The sequence below is a fragment of the Falco punctatus genome (assembly GCF_963210335.1).
Source record: "Falco punctatus genome assembly, chromosome: Z".
NCBI lineage: Eukaryota > Metazoa > Chordata > Aves > Falconiformes > Falconidae > Falco > Falco punctatus.
This window is the reverse complement of record NC_137586.1, coordinates 64479123-64504445: the sequence shown is the minus strand read 5'-3', so window position 1 is coordinate 64504445 and position 25323 is coordinate 64479123. Positions and strand designations below refer to the sequence as shown.

Below are 25323 nucleotides of genomic sequence, written 5' to 3'. Positions count from 1 at the left end.
AGACTATCCAGCTGCATGGTCTGACAGCCGAAAAGGACTCTGGGTGAAGATGGAACCCCAAACCTAGACCCAGCCATACATTCATTACAGGAGTACTGTGTTGTTCAGTAATTCAGAACTCTCAAAACTCAAACAAATTTTGATGTACTGTCCAATGTTGGATCACATGAGCTTACTGTCACTGCTTTTTTTGACAAGATGCAAGTGAAAACCAACCTATTTCAAATGTTTTGAGCTCTTGAGAGATACTGGTTAATAGGTGACTTATAAATTACACAGAGATTGGTCTTTACCGGATGGAGGCATCTCATGATCAGGGGTTAATACAAAACTGCTTTTGACAATTGTTCCAAAAGGAGATATATATGAATTTCAGATCTGAGAGATTTGTTCTGTTCCATATTTTCCTTAAATCAAAAGGTACTTTTGCAAAAAGACCAGGAACAGCATGTGCCTAAGAATTACTTTTCTTATTTTGCAACAACTTTCAGAATTATTTTATTTCAGAATTTTGTTTCACGGTCAAATTTATAACAACAACAATGAAAATATTTGTAAAGCATGAGGTTATACTGTAGCATCAGCTGAGGGGCTTAGTTCAGATGTTATGTATTTTAGAGTACTTTGAGATGTTAGGCTTGAATCCAGAAAAGTGGAACTTGAGGCAAGGCTCACGGTGGTAGCCATCTAAGCTTTGCCTGAGAAAGTGTTATAGGACTGAGGAAGCGTGACAGTATTTGTTTGTTTTTCACTGACACTCGTTGTATACTTCAGGGGAGAGAAATGCCCTTTCCTGTTGAATTTCCACCCCACCTCCCGATTATCATGAATGCCGCAAACAGCAAGTGAATTTGTGGAGGAGGGGAACCAAGAACATTTTGTAATTCTCGAAAGGTTAATTGCACTATTTATAGACCTAACTGCAAAGGAAAAAAACTCTCAGCATGACCCGGCAAGGTCAGCGTAGTAATAGCAACCTAAATGGAGCTCTGACCAGTCATGAATTACTGTCTGTGATACTGGGAATGCTGACAGTTCAATCACAGCACTGTTTCAATAGAGAACTCCATATATTTAAAGCACTGATACTGTTTTCCCTCTAAATGACAGGCTTGACAGATGGGCCGAAAGCACTGCAGACGTTTGAACAAGGAAATAGAGAGGGAGCCTGCTGGAAGCAGGGCTTCACGCAGCCAGCCGCAGATGATGAATAGAGTGTGATTGTGTCTGACAGGTAGTAATATAACTATTCATTCACCACAGAACACCTGGAGCACACTATATTAAATGGTACAAGATGGAGAGATTCTGTGACAGGAATGGGAAGTGCAAATCCCACGCTGAGTTTAGGTACAGCAATATAAAAGGTCAGGGGTTGTGCAATATAAACTGCCTGAGAAAAGGATGTAATTAAATTATTTGCTTACTAAAGTCCTTCTAATGTTTTGCTAAACATGTTGCCAGGATCATTATTTCAGCATGTCTGCGTAGCTGAAAAGAAAATAGCAAATGCTGCTTGCTGACTACCGTGCTCCTGTTTTGCATTCGGAGGCTTGCTAATCAAAGTGCCATCATTATTGCACAAGGCTGCATCAGGGAGCGAGGGTGAGGAGGGGCAGAAATGCCTAATGGCATTGTGAGTCCTAGAAGCTGTGTGCTGTGTTTTGCCTCACATTCTGAAGCTTGCAGCTGACCTTATTTTAGGGTGTTAGGGTCCAAAAATCTGCTATGTGTGAGAGGTGCCTGGAAAATCAAAAGATACTGCACCCGTGGATAATGTGGACTATGGAGCTATGTAAAATCACAGTTTTGAAGCTTCAAGTTTCAGCTTGTCTGAGCTGAAAGAAGCTGCCATTTTCATTGTGTTAGGGGAGAACTGTAATAAAAAACCTCAGGAACTTCATTTTGCTAATATTTGTTTTGTTCTGTTTCTTTACTGAGGATTGCATCATGCTTAAAGTCTAGAATTGTTCTTTATATATAGAATATTATGACCTGAGATTAGATCTGATGTCTGTGTGAGCTGGAACTGAGCAGCAATAAGATGGCTTATTGTCTTACCAAATGTTTTCTAGATAGGAGCTATTAAAAACTTCAGGAACACTTGTTAGTCTTTTGTGGGCTATACCTGGCATAATTAGAAACTTTTTGGAAGATAGTGGGTATTCTTATATGAGAATATGTGCTTCCAAAAAATATCAAAAAAGGAAATCTTGCTCATAGTCATGTTCATGTGAAGGTTTGTACTGTAGTCCATGCCTTGCTGAATAGAAGCGTTAACCAATTTTTTTCAGCATACTTGTCATCTGCCTGACAACTCTTAAAATTTAATCACAAAAATACAGTGTCCTTTTGAAAGTATAGACAGCTAATGCAGATATAGTCCCTTCTCTTGTATGTCTGGGTGAGGGCTTTACTTTTGCAAGCATAGGTGAAAAAGCAAATAAAAAAACCAAGCAGGCTTACTTTTTATTTATTTATTATTTCACTTACAGGGAATCTGGCTCATTGCATAATTAGAAATGTTACTGTGGAGGTGGTCATGTGTGAAATTGCTGTCTTTTGACCTCAGATTGTTGAAAATTATAGAATAGAAAGGTTTTCATTAAAAAAAATTTACTTTTGTCAAAATTTCAATGTTTAAGGAATGTATTGGTTATTTTTTTATTCAAAAATATCAAAACGGATGAATGCCTAAAGACACTCTGCTTTTTGCCAGTAAAACATCTAATTTTATGTTAGGTACTTATGAAGAAATATTTTAATCTTATCCATCACACTTCATACATTATTTGACTTCATACAGATAAATTATTTCACATTAAAAATGTGTGTTTTCAAAGGAACACGGTGTATATTATCAGTTTTTTATTTCTTGATTTTTCATTTTATGTATGCTAGAGTTGTAAGTATTTTTTAGTACTGGTTTGAAGTAAAAACTACTGTTACATTCTACCATAGAATGGACATTCTAGTCTCCTTTTTAACAGCTGGTAAGGTGAAACTTGTTTTCAGTGTAGTTGAATTCTTTGATCTCTGAATATACTCTGCTTTGTTTTTTGCTTCTACGTTGCCTCAATATATAGCAATACTGACATTTTAAAAATTATTTTGAAATCGTCTTGCAAAATGTTGATTCTGCTTGTTATTGCCAAACACTATGGTTGTGTGATATTATTTAGCATTTCACATATTTAGAATATCACTTCAGATATCTCATGCAACATAACCGTGAGAACCATCCTTGCAAATATAGGCAGTGACATGACTGTTGACTTCTCTTGGAAAGTCCTTGTGAAATGAAGTATTTAGTTGTTGTTTTTCCATAGGAAGATATTCAGTAGCTTTCACCTCTGATTAATTTTGCTTGTCACTTTCTTTATTTGCTGGATTCTTTGGCTAGGTTAGTTATCTGAGTGCTTAATTAGTGATGTTTCCTGAAAACAAAAGCATAGCAGGCACTTTTTCCTTTCTCCTTCTTACAATTCCAGATCTGGCAACATAAGTCATAAAGGACAACAGTAAATAAGAAAACTTAGAAAAAAAAAAAGAAAAAAAAAGAAAAGAAGAAAAGAAAGAAAAGAAAAAAGAAAGGAAAAAAGAAAAAAGAAAAGTAAAAATAAAAAAAAGAAAAAAAAGAAAAAAGGGAAAAGATAAGAAAGAGAGAAAAGAAAGGAAAAGAAAAGAAAAGGAAAGAAAAGAAAAGAAAGAAAAGAAAAAAGACAAGCAAAGCAAAGCAAAGAAAAAAGACAATAACCCACCCTTTTGTACCACTGATTTTTTCCTACAGATTCCGTGTCCTTTTTTTCTGAAAATAAATTATAGAGAGAATTTTCTACATCCCAGCAAATTAAAGAAACTGCTCTGGAACCTCCTGCTGAGGAATTTTGTTATACTTGGTCTTGTCAGGGAGTAGCCAAAGGCATTGCAACTGTGAGGACATTTCTGTTTCACCAGAAATGTTCATCAGAGTTGAACCTGTATTGGACTGTTTTCTTAAAAAATATTGCACCACCAGACATTTATTCATTTTCTGTTCTGTCTTTGACCTTGGTGCAGGATAAATTCTACTTCTGTTGGATCATCATAAATGAATAATAAAGTCAAAAGTTTATTGACACACAGCATGTTTGGTGGTTTGGTTTTTGGGTTTTGTTTGTTATTTTATTTTATTTTAAATCAAATAAGCAATATTCCAGGTCGGCAAGTCAAAAGGGTCTATGCCCAATTCTTTGTCTGCCACCAGGCTGGCAATATTCATTCAGTGTTTTGTAACTATACTGAGGCTGCACCTTCCTTGAAGAAATTGTCTGCTTTTTTAGGCATGTTTTTACATGTTTATTTTAACAAACAGTTTGTCACAATTTCTTGAGTAAATTATTAGAAATATCTGTCTGTTGCATTAATTTGCTTGCTTTTCTTGATAAGGAAACGGACATCGGATTATTTGGTGTGTAAGGAACATGGGTACTGTACAAAACAGTGTCACTGAGCGTGAGAGACCTGCAAAGATTTCTGCTGAGGGAATTGAGGGCAACTGCAGGCTTGCATTAACAGAATCTTAATTAGCAAATAACATTGTCTTGCCAGGACAGGGATGTTTTTTCTCCCTTTTGATGTTTGCCGGTTTCTTTCAGTGTTAAAGGAGGTTGCAGATATAGGTGAAGAAAATATACCTGATAAATTCATGACCTTTTGTGGATATTTAAAAACTCTCTAGCAAGAAAAATTTTCCTAAACTAGGTGATGTCATTGATTTAATATGTTGTAGTAGGATGCAGCGGCAAGAGATGAGAAAAATTGATCTTTTATACCAAGAGGCTGACATTCATCTTACTTTTCAGTGTCTATTAAGAAGTTATGTGTAGTGGTCACCAAAAGGACTTGATTCGTGGTTTAAAAAGTCAGCTGTGGCTATAGAAGAGTAAAGAATAAGCTATAGAATAACACTATCCTCTCTATCTAAAAGATAGTTTTACCTCAGGTAGAAAGATACTCTCAGGTAGAAAGGCACACTCTACTTCCATTCCACTCCATGCTTCCCTGAATGGTGGATGCAGTTAAGTCAACTTTCTCTTTTGTCTAGCGCAGTTCCATACAGCACAAACACAAATTTTGCTCTCATTTTTTTGTGAGTCTGTCAATGTCACACGTGTCCACATCAAAGGACCTTTTTAGCACTATCTTGATGCTTCCCTACAAAAATATTAAAAGAGAGAAGATGAGAAGTCTAACACCAATATCGCTTATTCTGTAGATCTGTGTTTAGTGCATATTATGTAAAGAACAGCAATGATTCAAAATAATTTTCTTGTTCATAACTGTCTGATGAGATACCCAGATGGAATTGTCACAGTGGCATTTGAGAGAGACGTCTGAAAATTGAATACCTTTGTTTTTTAGATCTCCCTATATGTACAAAACTTCTCTGCATTTCTTTGGGTTTGCTACTTAATTGGATTCTGGGGTGCATGTGGCATGTGCTCAGCATTTTATGACAAGAATGGCATTACGACCTACTGAAGAGATTAGCAGACAGGTGTTCAGGAGACCTGAAATTTCCCTTAGCCTACCAGTGGCCTACCAGCCACAAGAGTCATTAGACCATATCCTCTGTTCCCATCAATGTCTGTAACTGTCATTGAGGAACTTTTTTGACAATGAATGTTCATTCTTCAGCTGCATGTGCTAACTGGGCACATAAAGTGTAAATATCATCTCAGCACAGTCAGAGTCACATGAATGTAGGTATGTATGTCTGCTCAGGATTCATCAGATCATTCAGAGGTTCTTTCAACTGCATATTATGTGAGTCCTTAATACAATCCATGTTCTCACTTCACACATTATTTCCAGACAGCATCAGGATCCCTAAAGATGTATTTTTCCTATTTACTTTTGGATCTGTTCAGAGAAGGGAGAAGAGCACAAGGAAGGGGTGTACTGTGGTGTAATGAGATGCTCACCTCTACACCATAGTCTGTTACTCATCCAAATATAGAAGCAGTCACTGCTGTAAAAAAAGAACCTGAGATTTGCCTCTTCTGGTGACTGCAGTAACAACTAGTCTACCAAACTATCCTGTTCTTCATTGCTCAGCACATAATGACTATAGGACCACTTCCTTTCCCTGAGGAACCATCAGCTTGCTAGTTAAAGTATTCTCCTAGTAGTTAAGAGCTTAGTTAAACTTCGACTGAATTTGTGTCCCCTGACATCAGATGAATGGCCATATCAGTTTGCTTACCAGTCCAGATCATGCTCTTTTTTGTGTGGGTGTTTTTGGTTTTTTTTTTGTTTTGGTTTTTTTGTTTTTTTTTTTTTTTTTTTTTTTCATAAAAATGCAAATCCTTTATGCCATGAATATTTTTTTTTTTTTTTTTTTGTCATGCATGGGTAAGACAACTCAGCTGTTGTATTCAATCCAAGTGGCATGTGCAGATCATGATTTGGAGCCATGAGTTGGCTGAAAGAACAATGTTCTTTACCAAAGGGAATTTAGTTTATCCTCCAAAGACAGAAAAAGTATGCTTAGTATCAGCTGTGTCCCCCAGATTTTCTCTTACAGTGGAAGCTGTCCCAGTTTAAACATAAGTGCATTGGTAGGAATTGCACAAATAAGTAAAAGTTGTGTATCCTCCTCTCTCCTCTACCCCACAGTCAATGACTAGCAAGGACACTAAAGACACTATCTTAGGCTGAGACCAAATATGCCTTTATGGATGTTCTGCCATTCTGTACTTGGGAAGGGGCTTTCTTAAGGAAAAATCCTGGAACAGTTAGGCTTTGGCATTTTCTGTAATCATTTCTGTTAAGAGTCCTCTACAATGGCTACAGCTTTGTTTTCCTTCCACCCTCCTTGTAAGTAAACATTTTCCATGAGATCATGGGTCTTACACACTTTTGATCCAATACTAAGTACTTTTTTTCTCCAGCACTTTGACAATTATTTCTCTGTTAATTTGTTATTTACTCAGATGTTTTTAGTTCATGTATACCCCAAGGGAAGAATTTTATTCCGTTACCTACTGATGTTTGTGACTTTACTTCTTGTGTTAAGGTAGCTGGTTTTGGCACACTGTACCTTTTGTATCATTGTCCCCTTTGAAATGAATAATGTCCTGCCTTTTTTTTTTTTTTCATGTGCAACATGCAGATCTGAGTGCTATCTTTTATTCATATGAGAATTTTATAAGAGCTAGCTGGGTTATTGTCATTCTTTTTTTCATAATACATGCAACTTGCAAATTTTTGCTAAGTGATGTAATGTATTGCATTTCTTGAACCTCTTTTCCAGTCTCCATGCTTACCTTGTCCTATGTTTATCACTTGCCTATGATAAAACAGTTTTATCATGTCCACGTGCTTTTTCGCTTTGATCCTAATTTCCACATGCCTTTCTTCTTCAAAAGTCTTTTCTTGTAATGTAACATTTTCTTTTAGTCCGCTTGTGTTCAGGCTTCTGTATGGACCTGGTGACTTTCTGTGCTGCTTCTCACTGCTTTTACAAAGGACTGACTCTGGTTCTTCTGGTGGGTTTGACTTGTTCCAGATCTCAGTCATGGTTTGCTTCATTGGACAAATTTGGCTTTTTAACTTTACATGACTTAGAAAAGATTGTAATTTTCTATGGTGCAATTTTTTCCCCCTACTAAAAGATATTCCTAACTTTTTAAACAGCCTGGTTTCTGTATGGAGCTCAGTACCTAAATTTGTATTAAACAGTTTCCTAATTACTTTCATCTATGTAATTAACAGATGTGTATTTAATGTATTCCAGAACTGGCAGTTAGAAATAAAGCTGTCTCCAGTCCATCTTTCTCACTTCCTGACCTTGACTGCTTGCAAGTGTACAGTTGTCCTCTAATAAGCCTTTTTTATGTAACATAGCAATACTCCAGATTTCTGTGAATTTCAGCTCTGAGGAGGCTTTTAGCTGGTTTGTGCTTCAAATCATTACTTTCAGACTACATTTACTCCAAGTTCAGAAATCATTCAAAACCTGGGGTCTGGCTAGTTGCTTTATGGTCAGATATGAGCTTCTTTAAAGACAACAACCAGTTCCAGTTGGTTTATGTCAAAACCTCTTCAGGCACTGAGAATGGAAGTAAAAGAATTTGAAATCTAGAAGTGGCTTCAAAGCTATGGGAAAATAAAGTTGTTGGTCCAAATAAAAAAAACCCAAACAGTTGAATACTGGAAAAAAATAATTTGAGATAGAGCTGGATAATTCTGTGGAAAGCTTTTTATCTTATCATGGCTTGAGAACAGAAACAATGAGCCAGTGACACAAAGGAGCCATTCTAGTCAGGGGCTTTGTGGCTTAGCACAGCTTTGTAGAGGGACGACCTGGTTCTCAGTGCTTCTTTTCATCTTTTCATTTCTCAAGTGCACAGAGGGTCTACTGGCCAGAAAGCCTGCTGGGGTCTTAGTGACATCAAAGCGAACTACTCATACTTTGGAAAAAAAATTAAGGAAACCGTTATTGTTTGAGTTGAAAGGGCAAAGGAAATGCTGAAAACTCAAGACCTTTGTTTTATGCTGAGGTTTTTTTGGGTCCTTCAGATCTTTAGCTGATGTGCTTAAAGGTTTGCCCATGGTTCAGCACTTGATTGCTCTTCTCCTGATGGAGGCCCATGGTTGCCAGCATACAGGGGTAAAAGGAGACAATAGTTCTTGGCCCGGATCAGTTGAGAGAATCATGTACACCGTGAAAGCCTGAAAGACCTAAATGTGCATCTACTGTGCAATACACTGTGGTGCAGGGACCTCTTCTACAGTGTTGATTGAGCTAGCATTGTAACAGGAGACAGGGCAGCTGTAGTGGTACAGTGTGGTATTAATATTGTGTTACAGAAGCACAGTATTCAATGCATATCCACTGACCTTGTTGCTGCTTCTTGCTATATACACAGGACTTTCATCCTACCTCACTTCTTAGCCTATTGTTTTTATTGGACAAAATTTAAAATCTTTTGATATAACCTGCCTCGAAGTAGGTGATAAGAAAATATTTGCCTATTGTAGCTTAAAGAGCTGCAGTCTTCCTTGACTTTTACATCCTGCCCTTTGCACTGAAGGAAGTGCTCCTTCAAATAGACAATTACACACATTTAAGTAGTGAATTACACATTTCTGTATGTGGTATTATAAACTGGATAATATATCCATTAAATAGTTAAGGAATGGACTTGGATAATGTTATAGAACGTTATAGACTCTTCAGTCTTTGATAATGTCTCATCTTTATTGATTGGAAGAAGTGCTGAAGGGTAAATATCTTAAAGACCTTTGCAATGAATATTGTTACTGAGGGATCTTTCAGATTATCTGAAATGTCAGTTTCATTGCTTATAGCCCTCTTTTCTCTTCAGAAGTCTGCACAATCTATCATTTGATCTGGACTCCCCCCCCCCCCCAATAAATGCTTTCTTATGCATTTCTCTCAACTGATTTTTTGTTTGTTGAAGTTTTGTTTAGCCTTCCTGATTCCTGTCTTCTGTTTTATCCTGTACCATTTTCAATGTGACTCATTTGAACTACTTGTGTCTTCTTAGGCCTTCATCTTATTATTGTGTAACCCTTTTACCTGAATGTTTTTACAGAATTGCCATTATGTTGCTTTTATGTTTTTTTGTTGCTCTTTTGTCTAAAAGGATGTGCCTCTGCTGTGATTTCATGCTGGTATGGTTAAGCAGCTTAATTCTATTTCAGAGAGTTTCAGTCTCTTCATTTTTTGCTGTAGGATGTTCTTGGTTACATTTCTTGTCTGAAGTTTAGGTTGATGGTTCTTGGTTTTGTATCTCATCTAAAAAGGAAGATGATTTTAAGCAGATTGTGGTCAGTATTACTCTATGGATGATCTGCAGATACTTCTTGGACTTGTTCCTTAATTATTACCCCTAATAATAACAAATCTTCTTGTACGCTCCAAAACTTGCTGTTCTGAGTACATAAATACAGCCATAGATTCTGAAAAGAAGCTTTGTTATTTAAGAAAGAATCTTCTTTCAAGCCAAATTGTCAGGGACTGTGTAAGCCATGTAAAGGACTATGTATTTATTTACTGCCTTACTGTGTGTTATGGGACACAAGGATGTACTGAATGTTTTTAATGTATGGAGAAACATTAAGTGCAAGGTAGCATTGGAAAAGATGTCCAGTGGACTTATCTGAAGTAAATGTCTATTGCACAGTGACCTCTAATTTTGGGGTGTAGGCTCAATGACTCATGGTCTATTGGACCTTATCTGAAGGTGCAGTTTGACCAGTTCTGAGCTATAACGTAGTGTTTATTTATCACTGCTTTGATCATGCTTACAGGTGTGCTTGCAGGTTTTTCATGATCTGGAGATTACCAGTGATATCTTTTGTAGCTTCAATATTTTTGAGACTTTGTCATATTTTTATTCAGAAAAGGATCTGATTAGCTATCACCATAATATCAATTACATAATAATCATGGCACTTCAATGAATAATTCTATTGTCATTCAGCTGTCTATATTGGCAGCATAGTATCACTGAAATTTTTCTGAGTATCCCTTAACACTTCTATATTTGATGGCTATGGAGACTGTAATTTGTGTGTTTTACAAGTGAATGTATTTTATCCCTTTTCCTTTCTACACTGCATACATTGTTCAGCCAATATGCTTGATATGGGAATTTATGGTCATAGACTGTAAGCGTGAGACATCACTACAATCCATAATCAGGCCATTAGCATTCTGCTCATGCAAGCCAGTGTAAGTACAATTTTCAGTGGCCTAATGTAACAGGTAATCATAAATTAGTATTTGCTTTAAAACAACACCAGATTACGCAGCCTGCATGCTTAAGGAGAATGACTCAGTAAGTAGTGCAGCTATGTAATGAAGTGGGAGCTCATTAAACAGATGCTATCTACTTCAGTAATCTACATAAGCAGCAAACAAACCAAATGGAAATGTTTCAACAGAACACTGCAGTCAACCGGAACAAGTTCAGGTTCATTTACTGTGGCACCATCTACAGGAATTAGTCACAGTAATAATTGAATAGTTGCCTGTTAATTTATCATTTTACATTTGTTATTGCATTTGCATAAAGTGTTGATTTTTTATGTCTTTGGTTACATGAAAATGCCCTCATCTGTGCATACAAAACCAGAACAGAGTGAGTGATTTCAAGATTCATCAGACTGGCAGTGTTCAATGTTCAGTGCTTGGACCGTGTTACTTAAAAGTGCCTCTTGTTTTTTTTCTGGTTTGTGTGCTACATCTTTGCACCTGCAGGCTTTTAATTAGTTTTTAGTAAAATTGAAATTTTTATTTCTTTATGAATCATAGGTAGAGGCATTGCAGATAGGAGCAATGACTAAGCATCCAGTATTTCTAGGAGTAACATGCTAGAAATGGCATAGCATGGTTTTTCAGTAGGCAGAATAGCCAGAAATAAGTCCTTTAGAACTGGTCTCCATACCTAATTTCAAAGGTCAGTATTAGTTTTACAGTGTAACACCTGAAGGACATTTTCCTGACTTTAGAGGCTTTGCAACTGCTAGGAAACAACAGTACTGTGTAACATTGCTACACAATTCTGTTTGGAATGAATGAGGTGGGAAAAGGCTAATGACTACAATCTGGGGGGGAAAAATTGTTACAGTTTCAAAAACTTCTGCTAGGCATTAGTTGCAGCTTTTACACAGTGTGTATGAACTATAGCTAAAATGGAGATAAATGCTTTCTTGCTTTTTATATGGTAGTACTTGACTGTGTTTCTGCTAAGTGTTGATGCAGTGAGGTACCTACTCAATGATACAGCACCATGCAGAATCCTTTGCTGCTTCAATGAGATTCTAAATATTGTTAGACCCTTTCAAATATATTTTTTTTTTATTTTTTATCTTTTGTTTATATCTCCTCATTTCTAGGAGAACTTTGATCCCACAGATACATCAGTTATCCTGTGATTCTGACATGTTTGAGTTTTTGCATCCTTTGCAAAAGCCCTTACCATTGTGAGCACCAGTCAGAAACTGCAATTTTACTAGTAGCCAAACATCATGCTTTTGAACTGTACGCAGCCTGCGTAGAGCAACTGTAGTGGCTTTCTTCTTCTGTGCAGATGTGTCATACATGGAGTCTGAATCACCAGGCATGTGTGGATGAGCTCACTGTTGTTGAGGAAAAGAGAAAGGTTTACAAAACACTAGTGTTCAGCATAAAAAAAATGTTTAGGGAAACACATACATTTATCAAATATCTTCCAGCAAAACTGTTTAGACTTCTTACAGGTAACAAAAGCCATATACTTGCTAGTAAGGTACAAAGTGTATTGTCAAAATGAAAAGCAAAGCACCTTCTGTTCAATATTCACAAAACATTTTCAGGCCACATTTTCTATAAGTTCATTCATGTGTTCCACAGAAAACATAGACTTAGAAGAACTGTACATTTACAGCTAACTCTGCTTCAATAGCCTGCAATTAGCAATAATTCTGATAAGTAGTAAGAAGCTGCACATTCATGAACACATAGGAAAACAATGCTAACAGCAACAGGTACTAACTGGCAATATCGTAGGTCACTTTGTGCTAATCTACTGAAAATTTGCATGGATATGTTTTATAAACATTAACTTGTAAATTATCAGGTCTCTGGAATTTTCCCTGGGTTATTCAATAACTGCAGGAAAAAATCACATTCTTTTTTTCCTCCCATCAATTAAAGGAACTAGAATTCTGGTTTATAAACATATACTTACATGAAAAAGTTTTTATTCTTGTATCTGAAGGGTCTAAGTAACTGGAATGTACCAGGAGTATCAAACTTCTGTTAAAGGAGAACCTTTCAGGGAGTATGCCTAGCATCAAACTGTGGGAGACAAAGTAGAAAATTTTCAATGCCAGAACTGTGTAAGTCTATTCAGCTTACAGAATACACCAGTACAGCAGAAGAAAGTAATAGACCTGGAAACTCTAACTCAGGGTGGCTTCCTAGAGTCCCTTCCTAGTTTATTAATCTGGTTTATGTAGCGTATTTTCAAAATAAGTCATCGGGTTTTCACACCTTTTGGATGTTTTTCTGGCATTCCTCTATGAAGAGGATGGAATTGCCTACAAATTATGTTCTTGCATCTACTAATATGTGTAAACTATAGATCTGTGCGTACCTTATGAAGATCTAGGACCAACTATACTGCACTTCAACACTTAATTTATATTAATGTTCTATTGCACATTGCAATTCTGCACAAGAGTGATGAGCAGCTATTGACACCAATTAAATCTAACCTTTTTCTGACATAAAACAAGTTTCTGGGTGTATTATTATCCTATATAGTTAAATTCAAAACATATAAGTAGCACCTCATTAATAAGCGGATCAAATAGAGCTGTGAAGAAAATGGCTGAAGAGAAGCACAAAGAAATAAAGATTGAAGAAACTTTTGCATAAAAATTGTAGTTTAATACTAGATTTGCAGGATTTTCAGCCTTTCTTTTGACTTTTCCAGTCTCATGGAATTAATCAAGCAAACTTTGACTCAATTAAATACATCTATTAATTTTTAACAAATAGGGTTTAAAAATTCTACCTCTGAATTTTGCCCTAGATTAAATCCTTTCTTTGTTAAGTTTTCCACCCCTCCCTGAAGACTGTTTGTGCTCCCCCTCACCCTGTACAAAATGATTCGAACAGCATCAGCACAAGCTTAAGAGGCTGAGATGCTTTCTGTGCTGAAGCTCTACTTCCGTCAGCAGGAACACACGATGAGGTGCAGCTGCAAGAGGGTGTCTCCACCAAGACCCTTGCAAATCAGCAGTCTCTGCTTTGGAGAAGACAGCATGACATCTATTTTCTCCTTGGATTGTTTCATACATTATCTGCACCTCACTCTCCAATCTAGCTCTACAGTTATTGAGACTTATCATCTGTGGCATATCTTCTGATATGTTCACTTTTGGTGTTGAAATTTCCATTGACAGGTTTCTAGTGCACAGATGAGTCTGCAGCCACAGTGTAGCCTATAATGTAGACCATTTCACACCTGCAGATCTATTTCAATAGATTAATAGCGCTGGTGAAATGGTGGCAATAGAACTCTGATGCTGATTTATCTACAACCTTTTCAGTGGAAATTGTGTTAAATAGTGTTTATTAGTATTTTCAGTAATAAAAATGGAAAAAAATATTTCCACATTTAAAAATAAGTCTCCTGCACCTTCTTTTCCTAATGGATCCAAAAAATTAATTGTGTGTGTATATATATATAAAAAATATGTAATATTATATATAATATATATTCATTCTATATATGTAATAATGTATATATATTATATAATCAATAGCTTTATTAGTTATGTGGAGAAGTATTTGGGCAATTATGTGAAAACAATAGAATAAATGTATGACTTACATGACCTTATGATTCCTTTCTCTGCTTTTTGTAGTTGTTCCTGGTCTCTCCCTGGGACTAAGGCCCTCATATATTTATGTTTACTGAATTTAACCTTATTACAATAAGTGAAGCATACATAGCTTCTCTTCTCTCTCATACATTTTGTTTCAAGTTTGTCTTTCTCATTCTGTTGTGTACCAGTACCTACTGCCTGACCATTGCCTACATTGTGCTTTTTTTCTTGACATGGACATCTGCAGCAGAATGGACAAACCTAGCATCACACTGGGCAAATAGTGGCTAAAAGTATTTACCAGGCTAAATACAGCAGCTCATGAGATATGCAAACTTAGAGATTCCAAATTGAAGCCCATTACATTTCTATCATCCCAAGTGATAAGCATACAGAGCCAGCTCACCTCAACCAGCTCTTTTTCAGTGGGTACCTTATCTGCAGATGCTTCTGGGTCAAGCTTTGTGGAACATGGGCTGTTTGATGTAAAGTACATGTTCTGCTGCAATTGGACCTTAAAATATGGGGTACAATTTTGCCAGTGAGGGTGCAATACGCTCAAACATTTACATTTTCATGCACAGCATATGCCTAACATTAAGCAAGAGAATGGTTTCTGCAGTGTTTTAAAAATACCATGTCAGAAAATGCAAACCATTACTAATTATGTTAATATCAGCTTAACTGTCATGGTTAGTGTTGCTGAGTGTTTAAACCTTATGAGAACCGCTTGAATGATTGTAAGACAGTGAATAAGGTTACAATTTTATGAAAGGCGAAGAATGAGGAGTGTCTGGTCTTTGGGAGTAGCTAACCGTTTCCTTCTGTGATAGCTAGCCAGTGCGGAAATTGGCCATGCACTGCAGGCTAATGAGCTGCATGTCAGGAGGTGAACAAAAGAAATCACTAAAAGCAGGGTGGGGAAAGGAAGAACACTCTCCTACCTGTGCTTTTCAGAAAACAGGAGAAAAGTCATGTTTCAGCCAAGACATGTCAAGAAAGATAAAGAGATATTGGGGATTTAGTCTATAAGCCATTAGAGGAAAAGGAAATAGATTATTAGATTACAAGGGTGTAACAAGCACAGGTATGGGTTAGATGGCCTGGTAAATGTGAAAATTATGCTTGTGACAGTAAAAATCAAAGGAAAGAACAAGCCAGCTGGTTTGATTTTCTTAAAGAGCAGCCTGTAATGGGTGGAAACTGAAAAGGTTGGGCAAGTGCAAGGTAGAGCTAATATGGACCAAGTGCTGGCAATCTGATTTGATCTGGATTTGAACCACATTTGCAAAGTGGCAGTGATTCATGAATACATCTTTTGGTACCAAAAGTATAAGTGTCTGCATGTCCTCCTTTTCCCTTCTTTGATACTTTTCAATTTTTCATGTTTCTGCCACTTACTCCCTGTGAAGTGATTTCAGCCTAGGTCACACGGGAAAATGGTCCAGAGAACTTTTCAGAGTATTTTACCTGTGCTTTAAGTGGCTGAACCTAACTCTTACATGATTAAAAGGTTTTGTCTGGCAAACAGGATTTTAATTAAAAGGTTTTTCTGGGAAACAGGGGGTTTTTTTGAGAAAAGATGTCCTTTTACAGTTCTTTGCTCTTTTGCTTTCCTCCTCTGACTTTAACCTGTCAGTAGACATTTCTTTTTTTTATTATTATTTATTTTTCTATTTTCCATCCATAGACTCACAAGGTTTTTGAAAAAACATACTCTCTCCTCTCTTTCCTCACCCTAAAAATACTAGTCCAAGTCTATTCAGCTCAGTTTTTGCATAACAGTTTCAGCTGATAACCAAATAAAAATAAGACTAAACAGTGTTTGATGGTTGCTTTTACTCTACTCCCACTGTATTTGTTTTGTGTGCATGGGAAGGCCTGGCTCGTTTTGAGGTTGGGAGTGGTCATGGGAGGTAAGAGGTATTTCACAGAGCATGGCTGACCCTGTCCAAGCATAGACTGAGGAAAACAGTTCTGACCAGTTTGCTGGTTTTTGCATCATTTCAAATAGATTTGCTTCAGACTTGAAAAGAGGGGATTTCTGTAAATTTTTTAAAGAAGCTGGAAACAAGGGAAGACACTGTTTCTGAGAAGAAAGGAAGGAAGGATAAGAACATGGAAAAGACCAACATTGCAAGAAAGAGATAGTATTTAATAAAAAGGTGTTCACGGCTATTTCACCATTAATCTACAGCATTGTGCACCCAACAACCCAGAGCAGAAGAAATGTATGATGTAACTTAACTGCTCCTCTACTGCTTTCTCCCAAAATAAAAACCAGCTGAAGAAACACAAATTTTGTTAAAAGAGTCTAGGAAGAAATGGGGGTTTCAGATACTCTGAGACATTATGTATGTACAAAATGTCAGCTGCAATTTCAAGCTGAGGGTATTTCACATAAATACAGAAATAAACAGGATAAACGTGTTCCAGACCTTGTACATAACGTGAAATCCCAGTCACTCTTAGTTCTTGTATTCAACAGTGTGTCTTTTCACTGAAGGGGAGGCAGGGTACAAGCAGTACTGCATCACTCAGGGAAGCTGCTGGTTCTGTTTAATATCTTTTCTAGTCAGACTGTTTTACCTGATCAGTTTTATGTGCTTGGAGAAGAATTTTCAAAAATGATATTAGGTACATCGGACATTTTTATGTGAGAAGCAGAAGAACTTATTTTTGGCAGACAGGAGAGAAGCAAGAATAAATTGCCTCAGCTTTGTCCTAAGTACATTAACTTGCTAAAGGGATGAAGAAAATGACAAAAGCAAAAATTGCAAGGGCTGTACCTAAGTGTTACAAATTTTGTGGCTGTCAGCCAGAAAACCAGTGTCCATGGCTGTCACAAGAACACAAGGGAACAAAGAAAACTTTTTGGTTGAAGAGAGAGGTTATAGGGCTGGGAATAAAGAGCTTAGGAGGGAGCTGAAAATGAAAACCTAGCCCAGACAAAATGGGGACAAAGGAAAGTTGAGTGTTCAAAGACAGTACGTTCAGAGCCAAATGAGTACAATAATCCGTGGAAACCTCAAAGGTGTGGTGTGTCTGGGGTTCCTTAGCAAGTGCGCTGGTCTCTTGCTTTGGGACAGATCCAGAGGTGATGTGGAAGTCAAGAAGCAGTAAGTGGGTGGAAGGAATTCAGCACCCAACTTAAAAGCCTAGAAAGTGGAAGCTGAAGAATGGTATATCCTACCAGCCCATCTCTTTAATACATTTTACTTCAAGGTCCTCTGTGTATGTGGCTAACTTGACCTCCTTATACCTAAAGCATGAACATTCTCTGTTGCATCAGTTATGCCAATGCTTGGATGTAACTGGACTGGCATACATAGCTGGTGAATCGAGGTGAGGCATGGAAAGGGAGAAGCGGTGGTTTACATGAGTTTTGGCTACTCTGAATTAGCCTGTATGGACTCCTGGTGTTTACACGTGTGTACAGATATATATAATCCTATACATATACATATGTATCCACATGAGGGTGGGGAGTGTATAGTGGTATGTTGAAACTTTTATTTCTTGAACGTACCTTCAAAGTGAAAGAAATAGCTTGTTAGTGAAGAACTGCTATTGGGGAGTTTTATTCTGGGAATCAAACTGTAAATACTGGCTTATGGGTGGAATTTTTAAACTGTGATTTAAGGAATATTAAGATTTAGGAATGAAATATACACTTTAGTATTTAATGCTTTTTTAATCCATGAAGCCTTAGTGATTTGGCACAAGGGAAAAAGTTAATACCAAGAACTACTTTTCTCTGTCAAATATTCCAATTCTCATTTTTATAGATTGTTAAAATCACTTTGAACTTTTGCCTGTGATTTTAAAAGAAAAGGTATTTTAGGGAACTTCTATCCGACCTGGAGTCTCTAGCTAGAAAACAAGCTAGCAATATGAATGAGGGTAAAAAGAACAAAACTGCAAAATTGTCAGGCTTGTGCAAGTTCCATAGGCAATGACAGTACCATGATAAAATTTTTTTAGCTATACCTGATCTCTTTGTTTTCACAGCTTCTCCAAATGAGAATGGAAATTCAGTCATGTGTGGTGCTAATACCAGAATTCAAAATTTCAGTTCAAAGAAATATTGAAACAAATATAGTAGCACCATATTTACCTAATTGTTTGGTAGCAAAATGTAAACTAAGACACATATGCCAGGATCCGGCTGGTGGACCAAACACTCATAAGGACCTACGCACCTAACTTAATACAGGTAGGCTTAGAAAGGAAAGAAGTATGTCACTGAACTTCACTCAGATATTACTGAAGCAGTTCTGGCAAAAATGGTATAAACCCACCTTCACTCTCTGTGGTACTCAAGTAAGATTGCCAGAAAATGAATTAAATAATTGTTACAGTTGAGAAATAATTTGTGTAAAATCCTTGTAGGAAATCATTTTTTGAGTTGCAAAACTAGGTCACCAAAAATTACCAGTTAGACTTCAAACTGCAAAAAATAATTGGTGTATGTAAAACATGCATCAGTAGTATACGTTTCTAAGGAAGTTTGGTTTACAGTTGAATAGGTGGTGTTTTAGTCAATGCTGGATACGAATCCTCAAGGCAGACATCTTCCTGAAAAAAAATTTGTAACCTTATATTGTTTTCAATCATTCTTCCCTCTTAAATAGTCTTGTATGCAACTATCATTAAAAATGCATTGTGGATGGAGCTGATGTAGGTCTAAGTCAGAAGTGTATTTTTCATGCAGACAGATATATTTTACAAACAGCGGAGCCACTTTGTTACTGAAGTAAAACTAGGACTTTTTTGTATCTCAGGTTTAAGCATGTAATAGGGTCCTCCTATGCTGCCAACTCTTCCTCATTTTAAAACTGAACAAAAGTCTTCTCCAGTCTGCCTACAGGTTTGGAGTCCACTTTTACCAAATCTGAACAGCAGTTACAACTCCATATGCTTTGCTTTGTTTCGTTTCTTTTATTCATGAGCACCTGAAGAGCTGTCATTTGTAGCGTCCTTGCACTATTTTATAGAAAGATGATTTGGTGCGTCAACCACATCATTAGAATTATTTGTCATGTTAATACCACATATATACATTTTGTGTTGAAAAAATGGAAAGTCTGAAAGGCAGAGCAGACAAGAAAGTAGTGACATTCCGGATGACTGAATGGTTGTTCAGAAAAAGCCTCAGTGAAAAGAAGGTAGAAGGGAAAGGCAATTGAACAGTCAAAGGTTATTTTCTTTGGATGATTTTGTACTTACTTGAAGCTCAAAACAGTGAACAAATAGTCTGCATTAGAGCTGGTATTGATTTTAGGGCTACCACTGTTTACAACTGAGCACCTGCATATAGCTAACAAATGCACCTTCTTTTACTTCTGCAGTCCCTACATTAATACCTCCCATTATATCTGTTCAGCGTTTTTTAGGAATCACTTCTTAATAGACTTTATTCTTGTAAGAGAGAGCTGACACACGCATAAGGCCCCCTTATATTCTCAAGTTCAGCTCCCTCAATTATTTTGGACTTACATTGGCTTATGTCAGAAGGGTGAAGGAAAGAGCAGTCAATTTTCTGCTTTTTAATTGTCTGAATAAATTGTGGTGAGACAGAGATATTTCTCAAGTATTCCTCTGGATGTCCTTATCACTGAAAAAAAAAACCAACCAAAACTCATTATTTGAATCTGGGGTATCTTCTCATTTATAAGGAATGAGAAATACTTTTTGGATCTATGACAGTGAATTCTAAAGTTTGCTAAGTACAGAAATATTGTCCAGTAACTTTCTTCAACAGCAGTAGAAACATTTCTGCCATTTAGGCAGTAAAAGTATAAGGATTCAGAAGCAAGGGTCAGATTTCTATGCTGGTGATATGGACATCTTTCACTGTAAGACCCACAGAAAACATTTCCGCAGCAAGTTTACATTTCAGCCTTTCAGCAACAGTATGCTATGACCTTTATAGCTTGTCTATTTTTCAGTGATTAGACAAAAGCTTTGCTGGGCAATCAAAAATGGTTTGAGCATGTTTGCTGGAAGATAGTTTCCTTTGCAAGCCTGCTCTGTAATTAAATTGGCAAAAAAATTTAACATCTTAGTTGTAATTATTGCCACATTTTTTCTTCTATGCTTTCTGTATGTCAAACATTGTTACCATACAAATCACGTTATCATGTTGTTACGCATCTAAAACGTAGCTTTTTATCTCACTCTGATACTGCAGCAAATCACCACCTAAGTTAATTTCAAAAGATGTAATTCTTGTGAACTCCTGGCACTCAGTCTCAAATAAATGTAAGAATATGCCGTGTAGGCAAAAGGCAATAAATGGGAAGAATTCGTTTTTTGCAGCTCTCAAGGTTGCATGTAAGACCATGGAACTGGCCTCCATGGACTAAAGAGGTAATAAAACTTGAATAAAACTTCATAGAAGAAAAGTGAGCTATTCTCTTCTAACTCTAACAAAAATCAAACTGGTAGGGAGCAGATAGAAGAGTATTCCCCAGTAGGGGATATGAAAATGTTTCATTCTCTTTTAGTTGCTGTATGCCAAAGTAGAATTTAATAGATATATTACTTACTATTTGCCATGGTATAATGACATCACAGAAGAAAAAATGCAGCATATAAAGTACTTTCTTCTCAGAAAAATGTATTCATTTTTATGTATGTTAAATGGAAATAAAGTGCTTTTAAATCCCAGTGGGACTGAAAAGGTATCATCTCACAGAATTTCAGCTTATGTGTCTGAGAGGCTCTTCTGCTGTCTCTCATGGGTTGAGTCTTTATCTTCACAATAACCAGCTACACTGTTTTAAGCTACACAGAATAGGTGACAAAACTGCAGGAGTAAAAGAAATCAGATGAACTACAGAAAGAAAAGGTCTAAAAATACATCTTGAAAGATCAGCCATCTTGCCCAAGCTAAAGCTGTGTTTCTGCTCCATAAAGTGGTGTGACAGCAAATGCCTTCTTTTAGCTCCAAACCAGTGTTATTGTCCTCTTTTTTTTTTCCAGCTGTAAACCACGTGAATTATGTCAAGGCATCGATGAATACTCCATGATTTGCCAACTGCCACACAACTGGGAAAAATCAAAAGTCCAAATGTTCTAATACTTAGCATTTACTATCAGTCATGGTTTAGTCTTTTCTTGGTTTTGATTAAAAAGTTTATTTCATCTATTTACTTGTTATATTGATAATGCAGTAATTCATTGTGGTGTTTTCTGAAACACAGTACTATCCAAAAATAGTTAGCAATTGGTAGACCTCAAAGCGTTCTGCCGTCTTTTTTTCTTTTGTCCTGAGATTATCCATGTCAGAGTGCAGTTCCAAGCTCTGCTATTTTCAGCTTTGCAAACATTTGTTTTCTATCACTATTCTGTGTGGTAAGAGGAGCTGGGAGGGTGAGGGAACCCAAACTCTAACAGATACTTATTTGCGTTAGGTTAAACATAATCGGAAATGAATTTAACTTACAGAGGAGTGTAGTAATATGCTGTTGCAAAAAACAGCACAAGGTTTCAGCCGGACTGTTGCCTCAGCTAAACCCATATACATTTACAGTGCTCCATGCTGACGTGATTTCATCCCTGTTGACTAAAGTAATGAAAGTGTTGACAAACACACTAACAAATACACAGCCTTGCTTACATGAAATCTTTTCCTTCTGCATGGATACTTAGTTGGACGTGGCCTTACTGTTCACTTTTTTGTTTTAAAAGCGTGTGCCAGGCATCCAATAATTTCATTTTTCCTTGCTTCCATTTCAGCTGTGTGGTTTCCCATCTTAAGAGTAGTGTGAGTACCCAGCATTGCCTTTGGGTTACCATGAAGTGTTGTGTGAATGGTTGTGTTGTATGTCACAGCTCTTATTAACTCCAGTGCATTGCTAATGTTTTAATGTATGCGTATATGTGCCTTGAGGGAGTAGTTTGTGTGTTTTACTAGTGTGATACACAAAAATATTCCCTTCCTTTTGCCTCTATTATAAATTAATACATGCCATCAGGGACCTCTTATGATGTAAAATTGTCATCTTGTGAACGATATGGATGAGATCCCACAAAAGTGCAGCTGAGCAGCTACCCATCCTACGAACAGAACAAAACTCTCTCCCTGCCAGCCCCTGGTGGCTCGCATTAATTTGCTATGAATAATTCACATTCCTTCATCACAGTTATTATTCCTTCCCTCATCCTTTGTTTGCCGGTTGTGCGAGGCACACCCTCTGCCGTGGCAGAGAGCTCCCCTCCAAACCTCGGCTCCCAGCCCCGCCAGGGATGGCCAGCGCTGGGCGATGCCGGTGTGTCCCCATGCTGGGCGAGACGTCGCACCTGCATGGGGAGGGACCCCGCGGAGGTTGAGAAGCTAATGGGTTAGTGGGGGTTCTGCCCGATCAGAACCCGTGCTGCAGAGCGGGCTGGTTGCCTGCCGGGCAGGGTTCCGTGCAGCCGGGTCTGGCCGGGCTGGCGCGGGGCGCTGCGTCTGCGGGGCTGACAGCACTGCGGGGCAGGCATCAAAGGCTTCCCAAGCCTGGCTCTGTAATTGTAAGGCTTCCAGAGTTCAAATGCTTATTTGAACTTTCTGAAGTCTCACTTTCGACTTGTAATGAAAACAGATCGTTCCCCACCCTCCCTCTGTTCTCCTGACCTGCATCCCCATCCCTTCCCAAATCCAAACCACTTTCATTGACTAATTTATTTATTTTTTTCTCAGCGGGCCTCCCCTTATCCACCTTCTCCTAAATAGCTGACCAAAGCCCTCTCAGTTTTGGTGACACTTGATCAGGAGACATCTGGCTCTCTGGCAGTCAGTCAGTGTTACTCTGCTGGGATCTCAGTTCAGGGTTTGCTATACCTTGTGCATCTCAGGGGGCATCACCATCCTAGAGAAACAGCAGAGCACAAGGTTGAGGACAGCTGACAACACAGGCCACCTGTGGGGTTTGTCTTTTGGTGTTTTTTTGTTGTTTGGTTGTTTGTTTTGGTTTTTTTTTTTTGAGAACTAAAAGGGAAAGTCTTCTGTGGTTGTTTTGGAAGCTTACCTGTTTCTCCAAATGCCTTGCAAACCTGTGGAGTTTTGAAAGTGACTGAACTGTAGCCTGAAGCCAAGGCTGGCTCTCTTTGAATGCTGATGGAAATCTCATTAGGAAATCAACAAAACTCTGTCTTGCTAGTTTGAGGCAAGTCAGAGTTGCATAAATATGATCTTTGGCATGTTAATAGGTTTTCTCAGAAATACAGCATGTTAAGCATTTCATGCAAGCTATGCATTTTGGTTAGAAAGCCCCTCCTATGGTACAATACGTTACTTTGCCAGCTTGCTTAAAAAAATGTGTTGCTTTGATCGTGTTACTACCTACAGTCTTTGCTGTGTGAGCAAGATTGGAAAAATATCTAAGCACTTCTAAATGTATGCTCATATGTGTTTAATTCCAGAAATATTTTTTAAAACCCCTCCCTTGACTCTTCCCTGTGTTCTGTAGTTTGGACACTTGGCTTTTACTGTTGTATTAACAGCTTGTTCTGAATAGGAGTTCTTTAGCTAGACAGCACATTTTTTCCTCCATTTACCAGGGAAGAGAACAACAGGACACTCTGACATTTATTTACTCATCTCTTTACGTACTGTGTCATCTAGAACTGTTGTGTTGTGGCTTACTTATTTTTAACAGTAAAACCTCTGTGACACACAATGCTCTTCAGTAAGCCATATGGAAAGCACTTTTTTCTGGACAAGCACAATGGATATATAAGCAGGTGAGCCAAATGTCAGGACTCAGACTTTGCAGGTATTGAAATAGCTTCTCAGTAGTTGCATCTTAATGAAATATAATATCCAATACCTGGTGAGACAAACAAATTGTGTACTGCCTTTTGTATCTAAGGCCAGGGTAGGCTGTACAGTAATATATTGCCTCTGATTCTGGTACAACGAGTCCCTCAGATCCATTCTCTGCTTTGTTGCATCTTGAGGCAATTTGCTGTTGAGCAATTAAACTGTCCTTTTGCATGGGAAGTGAGACTTCTTTGACAAGCTCTGTGCCTTTCATCCTAAGACCGTGTAACTAGTCTGGTTTTGATCTTTCAGGGAGACTGTGCTGATATGGACAAGGGACTAGTCAGATTAGTTAATGTGATTTGTAAAAGGGGGAAACAGATTAGGATCAGGGACTCCATATGGAAGGAGTTTATGGCCAAGGATATCAGAAGGTAGATCACACAAAGAAATAATCATGTCTCCTTTTATTTGGAACAAAGCAATAGTAGAGGACAAAAACACATCCCTTGCATAATGCTGAAAAGGCTGCCTTCCTTTTAAAGGAGAGCCTGCTCATCTTTAAGTGATCAAGGCATGAGGGTTTATGTTTGCTGTCAGGCTAAAACTTTTACTTTGCATCAGAAAGCATTTGAATGCCGTTTTTTATTGGTTAATTAAATTGCTGGTGCAGCCAGTAAAAGCACTTTAAAAATAGTACTACAGGTCGTAATGAGTTCTTAACCAGACAATAAGGTTGAGGAAAGCTGAAGTTCATTCTTTGAATTTAATAGGCATCATCTTTACTAAAGCAGTATTTTTTTGCAATTTCTCACCACACTGCTGTTTACAAGTCTCTGCGCTTGTTGGCTTTAACCACTGTATGAGATACTGGTAGAAATGTCCATGGGTCAAGGTTTGCCAGGGATTTTTTAAAGCATGGATTCAGAAATCTGGAGCAGTGGGACTCTAGCAGCTGTGTGGATAGCATAGTGATAGAAAGATGTCTTTCCTCTGCTGAGATGCTGGTCACCTTGCATATCAGCTCTATATTGGAGTAGAACTTGGAAGAAATTGCGCAACACACCTGATACTTAAAAAGTATTTTTAGCTATTTATGGTTTAGACAAGTCTTTGTGTGTGTGTATAAATATAAAAATATGAAAAAAAATATATATACATGCATATATATATATATA

General features: G+C 37.5%; 1 long non-coding RNA gene across 1 annotated transcript in view; it reads right to left on the bottom strand.

Annotated features, from left to right (window-relative positions):
* The window catches only part of LOC308056824, a 103656-nt gene extending 78333 nt beyond the window's left edge, over positions 1–25323 (bottom strand). The window contains exon 1 of the long non-coding RNA XR_013924989.1: positions 1–25323. This exon is cut by the window's left edge and continues 19845 nt beyond it. This is a non-coding gene — a long non-coding RNA (uncharacterized lncRNA).